Below are 17,087 nucleotides of genomic sequence, written 5' to 3' on the forward strand. Positions count from 1 at the left end.
ATTAAGTAATTAGATTCACTTTTCCTTTCTCTTAAAGTCAAGCTTATTCCAGTTAAGCACACATGCAGTTGGGGTTGGGAGCGTGGATTGTAAGAACACTAATCTAGTATGAAAGGGAGGGACGGAACAAGATAAAAGGCAGAAGGGAGAAAGAGAAGGTATGGAAGGAATTTGGGAGAAAGGAAAGAAACTTTGTATACATTTAACAAGATTTACTTTTCAATTTAATAGCATTCTATATACTCTTCAATAAATTATTGAGTGCTTAAATGTATGTCAAGTTTGGGATATACTATAATGAGAGAGTAAATGAAGTAACTGCCATCACGGTAATTATACTCTCTATATATACTCTCTCTGTATATACTCTCTATATATCATACATTCAAAATGTAATAACCAGGCATGATGCATTGATTTTTTCTGAAACAACCCAGTTGTATAAGAATGGAGTGCATCTAGCTTGGAAGGGTATGCCACTCTAAGATTTATGAGTCAATGAAATGGGAAAACAGTATGGCAAATGTCATATATCTGCAAAAGTTAGAACCAAGATCTCTGAAGAATATGCAGAAATATAAAACTTAGAATTGTAGTTATTCATGGATATTCATTCATTTATTTAATCATTTAATAACCCTGATGACTCATTTCTCCATATATCAACAATTATTTGCAAGGAAGTCTAACAAATCCAGTCATCTAAAAATGTTTTTTCTTGATACTAAACATATTGACTATGAGATAAAAGTAGAAGTGGCAGTTATAGATGCTCATAGATGTTAAAAAAAATCTTAGCTACTTAAGATGTTAAGTCCTGGAGTATTACAAATCCAACTTTCCAATAAGATCCTGGCCTGGAAGTGTGGGTCAATGGTAGAGAGCAAGCAGAAAAAGCAAGCCAACAAGCAGGAGTCCTTGATCACAAGTCCTGGCATCACTAAATAAATAAAAAAGAAAGAAAACCAAAAGAGAAACTGGTACTATTCATCTTTCACTTAGAACAAAAATGTTGTGGATGGATGGAAGAAAGGACCTAAAGCAAGCATTCAGTGCTGCTCACCAAAGAAGTTGAATGAATTCTGAAGGATAACAGATCCCATCCAGCATAGATGAGACTTCTAATCAAACTTATTTGAATATGGAAATGTACAATTGAAGCATAGGTTTCAGAGGCAAGGTCAAACTTACAGTTTAAAAAGAAGTGAAGTATTAGAGCAATTGTCATTTCTCATATAAAATTAAGCACGACACATCTCCCACCAATTTTCCAAAATGTATGACAATATCCTCCTTAAACTTTGTTCCTTTCATGTCATAAAATCATAATTTAAGATTAGAAAGTTAAAGTGATCTTATTCTGTCCCTAAATATTAAAAGCATGTTGTCCCATATTATTATTTCCTCTCCTCTGATTAGACTTTGACTGTATGGGTTCTATGTTCCAGGAATCAGATCCAAATAGGAGAGAAAAGCAAGAGATATGCTGGGAAAATGCTTGTGATAAGTAAAGGTAGGAAACACAATGATCACAAATTATGTTGGATGCCTTCATGAAAGAGGAGGAAAGAAGGTTGAAGTTCATTTCTAGGGAAGGTTTATTCAGAGCGATTGGGAATCTATGAGCCACTCTTTTCCATTAGAGGAATTCTGTACTTTGGTATAGGCTGAAACTCAGTGTAATCTGTGCTGTTTTTCCTGGTAGCTGCTGAGTGAGGTGGATGGAAAACAGTGTTTGATCAAGAATGCAGCAGCTCAGGCTGTCAGTCAACTATGATACCTTGGAAGGTAGTTTTAGCAGTAAAATTTTGTGTTGGGCATAGCGATTGAGGATAATACATTTGAATTTTACAAGGTAAGTTTTATAGTAAGCACGGTAAAAGTAATGACATTACCATCCTTCTGGGATGGTAAAGATCAATGAGTTAATTCACATAAAACACCCAACTAGTATCTCTCATATGGGAATCACATTTTCTCTGTAAATTTAGTGCTATCTGCCTTTTGTTAGAAAGGGTTATGAAATTTGGTTCTGTTTTAGGTGATAGATAAGGATTTGAGGAAACAAGTCTGTTCACGAGTTTAGGAACTGATGCAACTGGGAATGATTGGGGCCTAACATGGAGGGCCATGCCTTTAACCCAAGTTACTTAAGAGGCAGAAATAGAAAATCTGTTTGAGACCAATCTAGGCCAATTACAAAATCTCTCTCTCCTCTCTCTCTCTCTCTCTCTCTATCTCTCTCTCTCCCTCTCTCTTACACACACACACAGTCCCTAAGGGCCAAATTACTTTTTAAAAGAGAAAAGGTAAAGATAAATGGGTAGATGTGGATTAAGTGGTAGAAAATTTCCATAGCAAGAGGGAGTCCTTAAGTTCAAGTGGCAGTACTAGAAAACAAATGAAAATTATTCAAGCGGCTGGGAAGGTGGCTCAGTGGTAGACTGCTTACCTTGCAAGCACTCAATTCCTTAGCACCATATAAGTGGAAAAAGCCGGAAATAGTGCTGTGGCTCAAGTGGTAGAGCACTAGCCTTGAACTGAAGAGCTGAGGGACAGCGCCCAGACCCAGAGTTCAGACCCCACAACCAACAAAAAAGGAAAAAGAAAAAAGAAAATGATTAGACCACTAAGGAACAGTAGAAATAAGGCATAATTGATAAAGGAGAAGCAATTGTCTTGGTTAGTTAGGCACAAGAGGTGTGTAGTAAATGTTTTAGTTTGGACCATGCTTAATTTGGACCATGTTCACTTACAATTCTGGCTTCTTTGCTTGGTGTTAACCCATCTTAAGCACAGAGTTAGCTTGGCTGATCCTGGTCTGTTTGTTCAGTTTCAAAAGTGCCATCCTGTTCAGGCTAAGCTACCCCCTAGCAGTACTGAACATTAGCAGCATTGAGCATTAGATTTGGCAGAAATGAAATTAAGAAGGTTCCTGTGCATAGACCAAAACAAGAAACACAAACTAACTGGGAAATCTTCAGAGACCAGGCAGATTCAGATTTACCACACAAGACATTCCATGTTTTTAGTGGGTTTCAGTTTGTAAATTACTAAAAATCATACTTATAAGGTCTCTTTCTAGATTTATTAGTGGGTTGGATGATATGGTGATTACCTGAACTGACTTACTTTGTAATAGTAATCAAAGTCAGATATTTGGATGGAAGAAAAATGTAGTACATGCAGATACATAGTCATACAACTTCATTCTGAATCTCCATGACTTTCAATATCTAAAATTCTTGGAAACAAAATATGTAGATGACAGGTTAAGCATCGGTTTATCCAAGTCTTTCCATTTCTTAACAAATGGAGTGGTTAACACCATTTGTGTTAACCATCTTTCTGATGGAAGAATAGAATTCCATTCTATATATATGTATATATATATATATATATATATATATATATATATTTTCTTGATCCATTTATCTACTGAGGGATGTCTGGGTTAGTTCCATATCTTACCTATGGTAAATAATGCTGTAATTAACATAGTTGTGCTGGTAGCATTAGTATTGTCTTGTTTGTGATCATTTGCATGGATGCCCAAAAGTAGGATTACTGGGTCATAGGGGGGCTCTATGTGGAGTCGTTTGCAGAGTGGTTGAACAAGTTCACACTCCCACCAACAATGCAGTTCGGTTCCCTTCTGGCCACATCCCCTCCTGCATCTGTTGTTTTTAGATTTCTTGATTATAGCCATTCTAACTGGGTGAGGTGGTATCTCAATGTTGTTTTGATATGCATTTCTTTTATAACCAGAGAAATTGAGCATTTCTTCATGTGTCTATTGGCCATTCTTATTTCCTCTTCACAGAAGCCTTTGTTTGTCTTTAACCCACTTATTAATGGTGCAGTTGTTTCTTGGAGGATTCGTTTTGGGGGAATTTAATTTTTTGAGTTCCAAAAGTAATATCAAGTGAAATAAGCCAGACCCTAAGAAATACAGGTCCCATGGTTTCTTATCAGATGAGCAGAAAAGCTCAAATGTTATGTATATGGACCATATAAGATGATGCTAAGAGAAATGAACCCCAAGATATGGATACAGGAGGTTTTTTGTTGTTTTATTAAATATACTGTGTGATTTTCTTTTGTTTTCTTTGGTATGTTCTTCCCCCTATGGTATATCCCTTGTTGTCACCGTATTTGATTTTGGTACCCTGCATCTTGTATATACATTTATCTAATTTGGGGAAGGAAGGAAAATAACAAAATGCTGAAATAAGGACTCAGGATTACCCATTGCAACAATGAGACTCACAAGACAATTTGTTGGAAATGAACTTTATAAGTTTGGGGTGGGAAGGAAGAGTGAGGGAGTTGGGCGAGGGAAGGAATAGTAGGAGACAAACAAAGAAAGGGGTAACACATCTTGACAAAAAATGTGCTCATTATCCTACTCATGTAACTATAACCCCTCTCTATAGAATCTTTACAATAAAATGAATATTTTAAAAACAACATCAGATTATCAGTTGTTATTGGATCTACATCTGAATACAGTTTAGTTCTCCCAGAAGTTATGGAACTTTTTTGAAAGCCTAATGTAAATCACACTTGAAACAAATTAGTATACTCTTCATTATTGGCCCTCTAAAAGAATAAAAGCTTAATACATTGGCTGATATTTCTTGATTTTATAAGCATTTGGCAGCTAATTCAAAATGTAATCTGGGTCTATTATTCTGTGCTAAGTCCATTCACACCCTTCAAAATGTCATGCCTACTCAAATAGTTTCCCTGGCTTCTAGAGACCAAGAACTTCATACCAGGTCAGTTTCTTCAGTCATGGGGTCCTGTACAGTCAAACACATAAGAAGGATTTTATAAAACACTTTCAAAATTTCCAAACCAAAGCAAAGGAACTATCAGACAAATAAGAAAACATTTTATTCCATATGGTTTCCAACCTCATACACTCTCCTTTCTTTTATACCCAATTAACACCCAAGGTTTTTTGAGTATTTTCAGTAACACTTCAACATCTACTGAGTCAACCATGGCATCTATGTATATTCATTCTTTAATAGAATGCAGTAAATGACAAATGATAATAAGATGGTCTCAACAGAGAAAAAGCATGCATGTTCAGATGTGGTTTAAAATGCATTATAGAGTACCACTAAAATTCATATTTCAGTTTTCCAGTCCTTTTAGCTGTTAACAGGTCTGAAAAGAAAATTTTAAATATTCAGATCTATTGGTCACAAGATAAATATTCCATTCATGTCATATTCTTTATTACTGTCACTATAGCCACAAATCATACTTTTTGTAATTGGAGTTGAATTAGGCAACCAGTTAAATATAAAAGGCTCTAACATGGGGGCTTTAAAGAAGATTTTGAAGATCAATCTCGGTCTCTTCACTACTTTAATCTGCTCTCATCCAGAAATGACACAATAAATCAGTTGTTTCTCCCATTTCCTTCTATTATTCAGATAATTAAGGTTATTAAATTGCTTAAAACCTATACTTTTATCTCAAACCTACCACAAAGAGGCAACTAGTACTTGTGCAAGGACAAAATAAATGCTGAATTATTAAGAAATATCAATTCTGAATTGGAAAAAAGTAATCCTGACAATTGATTGTGAGAATGAATATATAGTTTAAAGTTTGTGCCTAAAACAATGTAGACGGTAGCAAAGAAGAGATCAAAAATATATGTTTGGCTAAAGGACATTTTAATTGGCAAGGAGAAGAAAAAAATCACTGTGGAGATACAGAATAGTCACATTGAATTGAAGGCATTGGGAACGATCTCAGTGAACAGCTGACATGTCAACTGAACTTTCAAAGATGAATAAAATTGTAATAGGTAGGCAAAAATACCACATGGAACAAGTTTTCTCTGCTCTTTGGGTTTCTTATTCCTCAACTCTTCTAATCTAAATGTTCTACCCTCCCTTCAACTCAGGATAATCAATAGAAATCTTATATGATTTAAAGAAAAAAAGCCCACAGATGGGCCCATAATGTTGATTATAAAAGGCATTTATAAGTCCAAGTATATAGGTAAGGAACAGAACAGGAAACAAATTCCTCCAGGGAGAAATGTGTGTGATAAATTGAAAAGAGAGGATTCCTTTTGTCTTAATAATTTTAGATGGAAGAATAGCATACATGTGTGTATTAAGATTAGGTTTGTGCATAGAATGAGAAGACTAAGTAAAATTTAGCCTGCCTTTCTGTTTTGTCCTTATCTCTTCTTCCCTTTCTTTAGATTCCTTTTAAGTTATCTGAATAATTTATTCTAATCTACTTTTTTGACGTCATCTTTTCACAATTAACTTAAATTTTGCTGTTGTTTTGCATTAATCTTGAGAGAAGGATTAATCCATTCATACCAGCATCACGCTGTAATCACCTGGAGGCCTCCTGGTGAATTGGTGTAGCAGGAAGGAATAAAGAATCATTCCCTCTGATATCATTCTTAGGAGTAAGAAGGATTTGCCTGGGTCTGGATTATTCTCTTTAACTCATTTACTCATTGTGAGTAAATATTGTGAGGCTAGCTTGTTTCACTTCTTCTAATAATTCAGAGTATTTCAGCCTCCACTTGTCCTTAATAACTTTTTGTAAGCTTAATTTAAGGAAAAGAGTGACAAATTCATTAGAACTGAAATCTAACCATTCGTAAGAAAGTGAAGAGTGAACTCCTTTAGTGTAATGTTTAGTTCCTAACAAAAAAAAAGATTCACTAATTGGGAAGATGTTACAATGATAAAATCTCATGTATAAGTAAGGTCAGATGGAAACAAGATTTTGCAGATAGAGATCTCACTGAAATTCATATGACTTTATGTACAAGATAATGATCACTTAAAACAAAAAGCAAAATAAATTTCTGAGAAATTCTGTGGGAATTAATTTATTAATAATATATATTTATGTATTGCTAATATTTTGTTATGTCTCAAAAAAGATAAATTCCACTATATTGAAAATCAATTTTACAACTGGGAGGAGAGGGAGGAAGCAAAGGAAAAATTGGGAGAAAATAATGGAAGAGGTGAAACTTGAAAAAGAAATATATTAATACCTGCCTTTGTAAGAAAATGAGGGAGGGGGTAACGGTGTTTAAAAAGAAATGTTCTCATTGCCTTACTTATGTAACTGTAACCACCCTGTTCATCACCTTTATGATACATTAAAAAATTAATAAAGAAGGCAACTTCTAAATATTTTGTTTTTATTGTAACAGTTAACAAAGGTTTGTACTAGATTGTTAATAATGCGCTCTTTTTTAAACATTTCTTAATTATTTTTAAGTAGTTGTACAAAAGGGTTTCAATTGTAGATGTCAGTTTATACTCACCTAGTATCTTTTTTTATTTTATTTTATTTTTATTGTGAAAATACTGTACAGAGGGGTTACAATTACATGGGCAAGATAATGAGTACATTTCATATCAAGCATCGTAGCCTCCTCCTTTGTTTCTCCTTCCCATCCCTTCCCATCCTCCCCCTGCCCCCACCCAATCCTCCCTGTCCCCCCACCCCCCACCAAAGTTGCAAAGTTTGTTTTGGACATAACAACTTGTACATCTCATTGTTGCCATGAGTCCACCTGTAACCCTATTTAAAAGATTTGTTTTTCCCCTTCCTCTCCACAAATTATACCGACATCAAATACAGTGAAAGCAGGGGTTATACTGTGGGGGAGGGACATAAAAAGCAACAAAGAAATAATCTTATAAATGTGTTAGAAACAATCGCATGAAAGAAAAAAAAACATTTGAATACATATCTTAGGTTCATTTCCCTAACATCAACTTATCTGACCTTTTCTGCTTGATTGAGACATATAGTAGATATTGCAAATAAGGGAAACCATGGGACCTATGTTTCTTTGGGCTGGCTTACTTCACTTAATATAATTTTTTCCAAGCCTTTCCATTTCCTAACAAATGGGGCAATGTCATTCTTTCTGATGGAGGCATAGAATTCCATTGTGTATATATGCCACATTTTCTTGATCCATTCATCTACTGAGGGGCATCTGGGTTGGTTCCATATCTTAGCTATAGTAAATAATGCTGCAATAAACATAGTTGTGCTGGTAGCTTTAGTGTGGTCTTGTTTGTAAACATTTGGGTAAATGCCCAAAAGTGGGATTGCTAGGTCATAGCAGAGCTCTTTTGAGGAACCTCCATAACCTTCATACTGTTTTCCAAAGTGGTTGAACAAGTTTACACTTCCACCAACAATGCAGTAAGGTTCCCTTCTGTCCACATCCCCTCCAGCATCTGTTGCTATTAGAGTTCTTGATTTTAGCCATTCTAACTGGAGTGAGGTGGTATTTCAATGTTGTTTTGATTTGCATTTCTATTATGGCTAAGGAGGTTGAGCATTTCTTCATGTGTCTATTGGCTATCCTTCTTTCCTCTTCAGAGAAGTTTCTCTTTAAGTCTTTAGCCCACTTATTAATTGGGCAGTTGTTTCTTTGAAGATTTGTTGTTGGTCACCTTGTATCTTGATCAATGTCACTCTTAAATTGTTCCTCCATTTCTCACATCCATGCCTATTCCCTGAAATTTTAATTTTCAAATTTTAAGAGAAATATTAAGTGAAATTTGATCTTGATTGTTCTGGGGACAAATATTCTTATAAAAGTAATAATTTTACTTATAAACCAAATATGTTATCCATTTATTTAGTCAACACAATATATTTATTTGGTGTTAGAAGCATCTCTGGATAGCTTTATGTATTTTATTAACTGTAAAATTGTTAGTAACAATAATGAATACAAAAATATTACTAGTTAATATTTGTTAGGATTTTCAGAAAATTTCCATGTCTTTTTAAAAACTTGTATTTTTGTCAAAACATCCCAATAGTTAGAAAACTTAAGGCAAAAAATAAAATATCTAATGGCTTAAGTAGAGGTAAGCTTCTGTGTTCCATGTCATTATGTGCTTAATGTGTATCCATTTGTACGACTAGTTGGGCTTCAAAGCATCATGAATTTCAATGTACTTAGAAAAGTGAAATATTAATCAGAAATTTAAATAAATAAGTTTAGAGATTTTATTTCCCCATCTGGGAAATTACAGCTCCAAATTGTTAAACAACAGAGTTTTGGCCATGGCAATGGTCGGAACTGTGGTCAGTATGGCTTTCTTCTCAGAGCTGACTTCCCAAATCATTGGACTTGAAGGATCATTCTTCCTCCTAAGTACTGATCACATGTGACATATTCTGTTCTGTTTCCTAACTACTGGGGCTTATATACCTACCTCTGAATCATGGTCTATATAGTATATATCTCTATATAGTAGAGATGAGATGTTTAATTGGTTTAACAAATCAAGATTTTTGAAGAACCAGGTGGATGTTAATATTAGGTTATTATGTAAGCATGTGATATAGTTGATATAGGATAGAAAGATCATTGAACATTGTGCTGACCCCTGCAGATGACAGTTAAAGAAGGTAAGAAGAAATTGAAACAAAAGGAAGGAATCCTTAAACTTGGTTCCAGGACTAGAGTCCAGAAATTATTGAATGTCTTTTGAGTTTCAAGTAGATTACTTTTAAGTTTGCTTATGACTAGATTCATTTGCCAGTAAAAGCCATGATCAGCTTGAGGAAATCAATCTGTGTTGGAAAGACAATTCTGAGTATTAGCAGAACTCATCACTGTGTTTTTAATAGGTGTACTTCATTTGAAAACAAAGACTCTAGTAAACAAAAACCAATCCATTCTCATAAAAGGTTATTCAACAGTAAGTGGGTTTAATTTTGAAATAACACTAACTTGAATAAATTATCATCATAATTATAAGGGTTTATAGTAAAAATAACTTGTGGTTATTTTGTTAACATAAATCAACATTGATACTTTACAGTGTTTTTGTTGCTGTTGTTGTTTTGTAAGTTGTGGGGCTTGAACTCAGGGCCTGGATGCTGTCCCTGAGCCTCTTTGTACTTAAGGCTAGCACTCTACCATTTGAGCCATCAGATCACTTCTAAAATTTGAGTGGTTAATTGGAGATAAGTGTCTTATAGGGACTTATTTGCCAGGGTTTACTTCAAACTGTGACCCTCAGATTTCAGCCTCTTGAGTAGCTAGGATTATAGGTGTGAGCCACCAGTGCTCAACTACTTTATTTATATATTTATTTATTTTATGCATCATCTTTTTTCTCTATAGTGATCGAGGTTGAACCTAGAGCTTTGTACTCACTGGATAAGCACTCTTCTGTTTGAACCATTGCCCCTAGCTCTCTTTAAAATTCTGTCCTTGACACAGTGTGTCATCATGTACTTTGCTGAGGCTGGCCTCAATTACAATCATTCTTGCCTTGGCATGAAACAGCATACCTGAATGCATTATCTTTCTTAACTCATCTGACAAAATAAGTCCCCTTGAAAGTCTCCTCACCATTTTCTCAGGTTATTTGAAGTTCATTTAAGTCACATTTAATTGTGTATATTTTTATGACTGTTGACAAATTCCAAAAGTCTGGTTATCATGGTTTATTCAGCTATTACTAAAAGACAAAAATCATAGCTATTATCATCATACACTGCTCTAAAAGATCTATCAAGTCCTTCTAAATTAAACTGCTTTTCCTCATTCATAGGTCTCAGTAACAACTGATTTGTCTTGCATTCATATGCATTTACCTTTTCTATAAAACAATATAATAGGAACCATCCAACATACAGCCTTTATTTGTGTCATTTCTTTTTCCTTTTGAATTATTCATTTGAGATTCATCCATGCTATTGCAAATATCCATGGATATTTCAGCATTTTTGTCTGTTTATTTTACTGTTGAATAACATGGAATAAATGCAAGAGAGTCTGTTTAGAAGTTAATGAACATTTGAGTATTGATTGGTAATTATGAATGAATTGTGATTACAACTAAAACCACTGTAGTAATATTTGTTGTTTTATTTGTATAGACACAAATTGATTGAGTTATGCTTTTATGTCTCTCAGAATCTGTAAGTGGATAACTGAACTGACCAATGGATAAATGCTTTGTTTAGGAGTGAGGAACTATGCTATCAATAGGGGATATTGCTGACCAAATTTCACAAAGTAGATAAAAGCAATCTAGCTTCTCATGTTTCAATAACATGGTCTATTAATCCAATAATGATTAGGACAAATAGGATAATGTTTTGGCTAATTTTGTTTTCCATGTGATGAAATACCACTCTTGTGTCTATATAAAAGAAAATCAGCAGAGATCAGGATTTAGTTTTTGTTTTGCTTTAATATCTTCAAAAAATTATTGTCAAGGTGTTGTACTGAGGAGTAACTGTTGCATAAGTAGGGTAATAAGTATATTTCTTGTTGAACTTGTTACACTTTCCCTCATTTTTCTCCTCTTCTCCCTATCCCCCACTAAGTAGTATGGATCGTTTCCAACATATTGTCTTGTGAACATTGCTGTTGCATTGGTTCTTCCCTTGTCCTTTCTTTTGCCATTCCATTGTTCCCTTTAATTCCCTAATTCATATATACATACACACACACACACACACACACACACACACACACACACATACACACACCAAATACAGTAACAACAGGGGATAAACCATAGGGGGAAGAACACACAAAAGAAACAAGAAACCACATAAAACACTAAAAACAACAACTTGAGGTTTCTTTCTTTCTTTCTTTCTTTCCTTTCTTTCTTTCTTTCTTTCCTTTCTTTCTTTCTTTCTTTCCTTTCTTTCTTTCTTTCCTTCCTTCTTTCTTTCTTTCTTTCTTTCTTTCTTTCTTTCTTTCTTTCTTTCTTTCTTTCTTTCTTTCTTTCTTTCTTTCTTTCTTTCTTTCTTTCTTTCTTCTCCAATCAATAACTTTAAACTATAAGGACATTTTCCAACCATTATCCCAATATCTGGATAAAGATGTCATTTGTTTGCAATATCAATATCAATATATTCTGAAGGGCAAAACATTCCCCACCACACCCCATGACACATACACTTCTCTGTTAAATATGCTGTGAATTTGGCTGTTTCAAGTGTGGCAAACCTCACCCTGGTAACAATTTATAAACACAAAAATAGTTCTATTACTTGAAGTCTAATCTCTGCATTACAAATGAGAAAATGAGTTACTTTTACAAAGTTACTTAGTAGAATATAAAAGTGAGTTTTTTCACATCTCTAGATTAATTACTTTTATGGAGATTCATTTACTTATTAAATTCAAGGGGAAATTTACTACTGTATACTAACATAGTAGTTTGGGGTTATTTTGAAAAGCATTCACTCACTACTATACTATCATCTCCTGAAAACTTTGAGTCAGTAACAATCTATGAACACCTAAATACCCTTTTCTCAAACTGGTCATTCCTAAAAGGAAATTTATATCTTCTAGTAATTTCCTAATGCTGTGGAATTTCTAAGTTATCATTTTTATTCTTTGATCACATTATCTGAACCTAAATAATTATATAATAATTGGGTCATTTATGTGTTAGATGCCAGCTGACATCTTTTTTCAATAGGTAAAATTTCTGTCTGATTTTTTTTATCTCATTGAGAAATATTTCAGAAAGCCATAGATCTTATTATCAGTCTTCAAGTTTTTCTTCCAATGTATTATTCCCATTTTTATTATGCCTGTCCCAGATCTTATCTATTATTCCAGTAACAAACTTTTGGCTCATAGAAGGCACTGGGAAAAAAAAAGTCAATCATGTTTTATCCAATAAAAACTTTATCATTACCAGTTTGTCCACTCAAATAAGATTTGTATATTATCCAGAATCTTTAAATGAGGACTAGACATAAAATTCCCTAAAGCATTAAAAACTAAATTAAATTTGAAAGTCAATTATGGGAAGGCTTGGCAAATATTCCCTGAGTAGACATTCTCACATTATAAAGTGACTTGTCTTTTATGACTAGTTTTCTTTTGTTCACTTTGGTTGTCTACCAATTATGAAAGATTCCCAGGAGAATTTACAGTTCTTTTGTTCGTTATTTATGTAGAGCATCCTGTACTGTCTTCTTCCCCATAATTTTGCATTTGTATCACTGACTCAGATACAGTTTTTCTTGAATAAATTAGCAAGTACATGCTTGATTTAAAATATTTAGTACGGGCCTGGAAAGGTGGCTCAATGGTAGAGTGTTTGCCTTGCATGCAAGAGGCCCTGGGTTGGATTCCTCAGCACCACATAAGCAGGAAAGGCCAGAAGTGGCGCTGTGGCTCAAGTGGTAGAGTGCTAGCCTTGAGCTGAAGAGCTCAGAGACAGTGCCCAGGCCCAGAGTTCAGACTCTATGACCCACAAAATAAATAAATAAATGAATTAATTAATATATATTTTGTACTATTTTTAATTGTTATTTTAGAGTTGATATACAGAAGAGTTACAGTTACATGAATCAAGTAATTAGAATGTGCCTATAAATCTACAAGTAAATACACAGAATGACATATAATATATAATATGTATATATTAATATATATATAAATATATACATATATATTTAGTTTTTTCTCCATTTTTTTGCCCAATCCTGAGTTCAAACTGATAATCACAAAGTACAGCAAATTATTAGTAGGTTTTGGATTTGAGTTCACTGGTTAGGTCACTGGAAGTTTCCACTAACTCCTAAAACACTTTTAACACCTTTTGAGACCTTAATGCACTGATAGACAAGGCTTATGTTTCTCTCTGGCTTTTTGTGTATCTGGGGTGACACTTTCTCAGTTTACGTCTCATTCAGGGGTCAAAGTAGATAATGTAAATTGATGGCAGATGGCAAATGTCTTCAGGGAATTAAGGTTGTTATCTCACTTAAGACCATGATTTGCTGTTGGTGTTTTCCTGGACTTCATTAACTTTTCCACCTGTAATGGACTTCAGATTTCTTAACAAAGGATACTGAGTTCACCATAACTTGCTGTTCACCTCAATTACTAAATTACTATCAATCATTTTATGATTGTAAAATACTACATACAAGAAATGCCTTACTATATTACTATGGCTTCACAGCTAACATGGAAAATTTAAAAAAATGTATCATGTATTTTGCATGAACAATAATCCTTTACATAAAGCATACTCATCTACAATGACAGAACACTGAAAGCATTTGCAGAACTACTGTGCATACTACTACTTGAAACAATTAGAATGTGATTATGTGATCTGTGTGTCCATCTTTCTAGGTATCACATCAAGCTAAATGATTTATTAGTATTACCCTACTTTGCCACAACTTCAGAAAGCTATTACTTATATAATATTTGCATAATATAATTATATTTTCCCCATGTACACTGAAATTTTTGTGTGCCCTATTCACAATGTTCAGGTTGAAACATTAACTAACATTGTGATAGTTTTCAGAATAGGACCTTGGGAGTAATTACATTCAGATGATGTTAAGGTGTTACTTCATGTTAAGGATTAGAGTCTTTATAAGAAAAAATTTCCATTGTAACAATGAGATGTACAAGACGTTATGTCGAAAAACGAACTTTACAATTTTGGCTAGGGGTGGGGAGGGTAGAGGGGTGGAGGCGCCAGGGGCCCGGGAGGTGGGAAGGGATGGGCAGGGGAAACAAAGGAGGAGGCAACAATGCTTCATAAGAAATGCACTCATTGGTTCCTCTTCCTCCCCTGCCATGCCACCCACTCTTTTTTGGTTTTAAAAAGGGCTGCTTTCTGTTAATAAACAAGTTTTCTTCCTGCTTGAAAAAAAAAAGAAATGTGCTCATGTAATTGTAACTCGTCTGTATGGTATTTTCACAATTAAATTGTTTTCTATGATTGAAATTATCCTATCTTTGGGGGGGTGGAGGGTAGGTGGGAGAGGGGTGAGTGGAACTGGAGAGGTGGGGAGGAAAGGGATGGTAGGAGAAAAAGAAAAGAAGGTGTAACAATGTTCTGTAGGAAATGGACTCATTACCTTGCTTCATGTAACTGTAACCCCTCTGTACAGTATCTTTACAATAAAAAAGTACTGTGGGGGAGGGACATACAAAGCAACAAAAAAATAATATTACAAATGTGTTAGAAATATCGCATGAAAGAAAAAAAAACATTTGAATACATATCTTAGGGTTCATTTCCCTAACATTAACTTATCTGACATTTCTGCTTGACTCATACATACACTAGTTATTGCAAATAAGGGAAACCATGAGACCTATGTTTCTTTGGGCCTGGCTTACTTCACTTAATAACATTTTTCCAAGTCTTTCCATTTCCTAACAAATGGGGCTATGCCATTCTTTCTGATGGAGGCATAGAATTCCATTGTGTATATATACCACATTTTCTTGATCCATTCATCTACTGAGGAGCATCTGGGTTGGTTCCCTATCTTAGCTATGGTAAATAATGCTGCAATAAACACAGTCGTGTTGGTAGCTTTAGTGGTATAACTCCTGATTTCACTGTATTTGATGTTGTTATAATTTGTGAAGGGGAAGGGAAAAAACAAATCATTTAATAGGGATACAGGTGGACCCATTACAACAATGAGATGTTCAAGTCATTATGTCCTAAATGAACTTTACAACTTTGGTGGGCGGGGAGGAGGATTGGGTGGAAGGGTGGGGGGAGGATGGGATAGGAAGGGGATACAAAGGAGGAGGCTACAATGCTTGATAAGAAATGTACTCATTATCTTGCCCATGTAATTGTAACCCCTCTGTACAGTATTTTCACAATTAAAAAAATAAATATACAAAAAATGTATTAAAATTAAAATGAATAAATAAATTTTATATATGAGGAAACAGGCTAGAAAAGTTTAAAAATTCATATAGATAGCAACATTTTCAGTAGAGATATGCATGGCAGGTTTGTTTTTTTTGTTTTTTTGGTCATTCGTAGGGCTTGAACTCTGGGACTGGGCACTGTCCCTCAGCTCTTCAGCTCAAGGATAACGCTCTACCACTTGAGCCACAGCACTGCTTCCAGTTTTCTGGTAGTTAACTGGAGATAATAGTTTCATGGACTTTCCTGCCCGGGCTGGCTTTGAACCTCCATCCTCAGATCTCAGCCTGCTGAGTAGCTAGGATTACAGGCGTGAGCCAAGGGCACCCGGCTGCATGGCAGCTTTGAGCAATCAAAGAACATTAAATTTTGGCCAGAGATGGTTCTTTACACCTGTAAATCCTTACAACATGGAAGGTGAATATCAAGAAGATTGAAGTTTGAAGATATTCCAGGCGTAAAGCTAGTGAGATCACATCTTAAAGTAGGCATGCGATTTTATCCATGTAATTCCTACCTGAAGACATAAATCAGAGGATTGTGGTTCCAGGATGATTTGAGGCAATGGAATGATACACACTACTCGGGAAAAAAAGCAACTAAATAAAAATAGGACTGAGTGTTCTAGTGGTAGTGTGACAGCTTAGCAAAAGCAAGGGTACATTGTTTCTTTGAGGATTTGTTTTTGGAGGATTTGAGTTCTAAGTATATTTTAGATATGAGGCCCTTGTCTGTTGTATAGCCAGTAAAGATCATTTTCCAGTCCATGGGCTGTCTATTGATCTTGCTAGCTATGTCCTTTGCCATGCAGAAGCTCTGCAGTTTCATTCAATCAAATTTGTCCAACCATTCTTTGATTTGTTGTGCTTCTCTCAGTCTTTATTAAGAAAATTCTGGCTTACTTCAAGGTGATGTCAGGGAAATGAACCCTAAGATATGTATTCAAGTGTTTTTTTTTCTTTCATGCAATTGTTTCTAACACAGTTATAAGATTATTTCTTTGTTGCTTTGTATGTCCCTCCCCCACAGTATAACCGGTGCTTTCACTGTATTTAAAGTCGGTATAATTTGTGGAGGGGAAGGGGAGAAACAAGTCATTTAAATAGGGATACAGGTGTACCCATTGCAACAATGAGAAGTACAAGATGTTAAGTCAAAAATGAACTTTACAACTTTGGTGGGGGGCGGGGAAAATTGGATGGGGGAGTGGGCGGAGGATGGGAAGGGATAGAAAGGGGAAACAAAGGAGGAGGCTACAATGCTTGATAAGAAATGTACTCATTATCTTGTCCATGTAATTGTAACCCCTCTATACAGTATTTTCACAATGAAAAAAAATCACATAGTATATTG

The sequence above is a fragment of the Dipodomys ordii genome, unplaced genomic scaffold (assembly GCF_000151885.1).
Source record: "Dipodomys ordii isolate 6190 unplaced genomic scaffold, Dord_2.0 Scaffold144, whole genome shotgun sequence".
In the NCBI taxonomy this organism is placed as follows: Eukaryota; Metazoa; Chordata; class Mammalia; order Rodentia; family Heteromyidae; genus Dipodomys; species Dipodomys ordii.